The sequence below is a fragment of the Chlorella variabilis genome, assembly GCF_000147415.1.
Source record: "Chlorella variabilis unplaced genomic scaffold CHLNCscaffold_19, whole genome shotgun sequence".
NCBI lineage: Eukaryota > Viridiplantae > Chlorophyta > Trebouxiophyceae > Chlorellales > Chlorellaceae > Chlorella > Chlorella variabilis.
In genome coordinates, this window is record NW_005435069.1 from 152,751 (window position 1) to 156,980 (window position 4,230).

Sequence of the window (4,230 nt, forward strand, 5' to 3'; positions counted from 1 at the left end):
AGGGTGGAGGTGGCCTCCTGCGCCTGGCGGCACCCTGCGGCCGCGCGGGCCTCACCCCTCCTCACTCCCTCCTCACTACTTCCCTCCCTCCCCGTCCCTCCCCGTGCGCCGGCTGGTGGTGCAGGGGATGACGAGGAGATTGAGCGGTTCTGGAAAGAACTGGGGCTGATGGAGAAGGGCAAGGTGCTGGTGAAGGGCATCCTGCAGGGCTGAGAGCGCACCCGCGGCCCCACGCGGCGGGCATGCCGCCGCCGGGCGCGCGCCGAGGGCGCGGCGACGCGGCCGCAGCGGTCGGCCAGCGGCGCTGCTGGGTCGCGAGGCCTCTGCGTGCTGTGCACCGTTTTGCTGACGCTGGTAGGTTGTGTGAAAGGGCGAGCCTGTGATGCGCCTTCTCAGGCAAGTGCCATTTGAAGGAGCAGGGAGGAGGCCTCGCTGGCGGCGGCGGTCTCGCCGGCGCCAAGCTGGCCAGGTACGGTGCTCTGCTTGCCCTCTTATTGCCTGTGCCAAGGGCCCGTCCTGGGGTGGTGGCGCGCAAAGGCAAGCTGGATAAGCGACCAGCAGCGCTCGGCTCTCCCGTGATGGAACGAACGGCTCGGTTTCGCTGCTCTCCTCCCCTGTCGGTGCTCCCTTAGGGGCCCTTAAGGGGCCCCGTGTGCCAAACATCAAGTGGGCAGCCTCCAATGGCCAGGATACCGCCGCCTCGGCTTCCCCTCTCGGCCCTTTCACACACCTGATGCTGCTGTCAGGCGCCCGGTAATGGGTAGTCCCACACAAGTACTGGTGGTCTCAACTAGGTCCTAGCACCATGGCCTGCCTCTATGTTCAAGCTCTATGGACGTCTCCCCCGCCCGCTGCGCGTGTGAACACCCGCCCGCCTCCACCACACACCAGCTTCTCGACCGTGCACGTCCCCAATACACTGTAGACCCCTCTAGAGCGCCTGCACGGCCTGTGAGGAGCATGGCAGAGGCCCAGGCAAGCCTGCAGAGCTGCGCTTGCCCGTGATGGCTGCGTGAACCGGTGCAGAGGACACAGCGCAGTGCTGTGCTGCGTGTGCCCGTCACCCTCTGAGCACAGGGGGCAGGGCGAGAGGCGCGGCAAGTGCGGGGGCACGCCCACCGCACTGCCCTAGCTCCCGTTCTCCGCCAGGGCTACCGGCACCCCCTGCGCGTACAAACCGTGCCCAGAGGCCGAAATTGCGTTGTTGCCGCCGCCAACCACCCCCGGGCTGGCCTGCCGCAACTTGGGCCCGCGCCCGCCACCACCGCCCTGTGCCTGCAGAGCACGCCCCGCGGGCAGGCCCTCGGGCCAGGCCCCCCGTTTCTGGATGCCGCCACAGTGAGGGCCCACGCCAAGGAGTCTTGCGCGCAGGCGTGGGCAGAGCCTGCGGCAGAGGAGTCGAGGGAGGGCGAGCTCCTGCGCCTGCTCTCGCTCGGCGCAGCACCGGGCGCCGCCGCCGCCGCCGATGCGGGTGAGAGGAGGGCAGCCACGCCCTCTGCCGGGCCTGGCGGCCCAGGCGCGCCCCACCCACGCCCCACCTGCCTGCGCATCGCCCAGTGGGCTCCTCCCCGGGCGGCCGCGCGCCCGCGCCGCTTCAAACCGCCGCCCGCGCGCGCCGCGTTGCATTGCCGCGCGCCCCGCCGTCGCCGGCGGCGGCCGCCGACGGCCCCGCCCCGCGCCGCACCTGCAGACGCCGCGCCCCTCGAGGCCGCCAGGCACAGCATCCAAGGCGCATCTGTGCTCGAAGACTGCCTCAACAGCTGTGCCCTGTTTGCCATGGACCGCTCTGGCACGCTGAGCACGCTGAGCGGGTGAGCGACGCCGCCCCTGCCGCCCGCGCCGCCGCTGGCGCCGCTGCGCGCGCCACGGCCTGCACCGGCTGCCTGGCTGAGCCTTCCTGTGCCGGCTGGCCGGCCTGTTTGTCTTGCCTTGCCGCGCGCCCGGTTGCCGCGGGACCCTGCACAGCAGGCTGCCTGCCGTAGCCGGCGGCGCTGCTGGTGCCCCGCCTGCGCCGCGGCATGCTGGTGGCCGCCGACCCCCGCCCACTGCGCGCCCCTGCACCCACCCCGCCCCACCCTACCCCGCCGCACCGCAGGCGCAGCTCCTCCTCAGAGCCCGCGGCGATGCTGAGCCCCGAGGCCGTGCCCATCCCCAGCCAGCAACGCCTGGCGCCGGACGCGCCCGGCGGCTCGCACCACGGCGCCGCCAGCGTGGCGGAGCTGCTTCGCCAGCTGGACCTGGCGGGCAGCCCGCCCACGCCGCAGCCCGCGCCCTACCCCGGCGACCTGCCCTCTTCCTACGGCGACTACTCCAGTCCAGACTTCACCCCGCGCTGCTCCAGCGCTGCCGTGTCGGCGGGCCCCTGCTCCACCACCAACCTCGCCGCCATGGCCGCCGCCGCCTCCGCCCAGATGCTGCCGGTGGCGGCGCTGCTGCAGCAGCAGCAGCAGCAGGCGGCGGCGGAGGAGCCGGCGCAGATGGGCCAGGCCTGGCCCCAGTGCGACGCGGGCGGCCTGCGGTATGGGGGCTGCAGCCTGTCGCCCGCCGCCTCCTCCGTCGGCCCCGCCAGCTTCGGCGCCTCCCCCGCGGCCCCGGACTGCGGCAGCTTCCTGGTGCCCCCCGCCTCCCTGCTGCCCTCCTCGCTGGCAATGCTGCACGGCATGCAGCACGGCTACCCGATGCAAGGCCTGTGCCAGCCCGGCGGCGCCGCCGCGCTGCACGCCCGCACGCAGGCGCAGCAGCAGCAGCAGGCCGCGTGGGCGGCCGCCGCGGCCGCTCTGGCCGCTTCGCCGCAGGGCTCCCCGTACGGCGGCGCGCCACTGCTGGGCCCCGCCCCCGCCGCCCAGCNGACGGCAGACTGGATTCGGCTCCAAGCCATGCTGCTGCAGCACCAGCAGCAGCTCCAGGCCGCGGCCGCGGCACAGCTGCAGCAGCACGCGGCGCTGCGCCAGCAGCTGTACCCGCCCGCAAGCGCCTGCCCGTACCGCGGCGACGCCGCCAGGCTGTGGCGCCTCCCTCGCTCCCGAGAGGCAAGCCCAGGCTGCCGCACACGCGCCTGCGCCGCCCCTGCCTGCGTGCTGTGCGCTCTCTGTGCCCCCGCCTGCCAGCCGTGCTGCCTGCCTGCCTGTCTCGGGCCCACCAGCCCCAACGCCAAGCCTCACCCGATGAACACAGCCCAGCCCCCCCTTCATGGCCCGAATGCCGCACCAGTAGCATCCCCGCTTGCTCCGCTTGCTAGCAGCCCAGCCGGCAGGGTTTCCTGCCACCAGCCTGCCCCTCAGGCTGCCCCTGCCCCACCTGCAGGCTGCTTTGGTGGAGGAGGCGGTGTCCGAGTGCCTGGTGGGGCTGGAGGGGCGGTACCAGCCGTACTGCCAGCAGGTAACCGCCGTACTGCTGCCGCATCCCGCTGCCTGCACCCCCAGCTGGAGCCTGCAGCCGTCCCGCCTACCCACCTCACCCCCGCCGCCGCCTGCCGCTCCCTGGCCCTCCCCTGGCTGCAGATCATCAGCGACAAGCTCAACAGGGCGGCCACCAGTGCGCTGACCGCCATCAAGCTGATGCAGGCGCGCCGCCAGCTGTGCTGCCGCGGTGCTGCCGTCGCTGCCGGGACGGCACCGTGCCTAGGCCTGCGCTAGTGCCGCTGCAGCTGCTGCCTGCCGGGGACCACACCCCGCCTGCTCTGCCATGGCCTTGGCAGCCAGCTGCCGGCCTGCGCATTTCCCCTTGCATGTCACCCCTTACATGTTTTTAATCACCTAGCGGCTGCCTCCTACATGGACTGCAGATGGGGGACCCTCCCGAGGCGCTGCGGCAGCTGGGCCGCCGCTACTACTGCTCTCTCAAGGAGGTGGGCTGGCCTCCGTCTGCAGGCACCCTGGCTTGCATCCCGGCCTGCATCCTGCGCGGCAGCGGCAGCGCCAGCGGGCAGGGCAGGGCAGGGCTGGGCGCCATCCTGCACTTCCGCTCGATCCCCCAAGTTCCCTGCATCACGGCTTTGCCCGTTCCGCGGCCTGCTTGGCATGCTGCGCCCGCGGGCGCGCTGCGCCCCAGGGGCCGCCCCTCACACGCCTCCTCTCACGCCACCTCCCTCCCCACACCCACCCCCCCTGCCCGCCAGGTGTCCAAGGTCGTGCACTCTGCCCAGTGCCTCATCGTCGCCCCGGACGTAAGCTGACAGCCGTCTGCCCCAACACACACACGCTCGCTCGCGCACACACATACCCCCCCCCA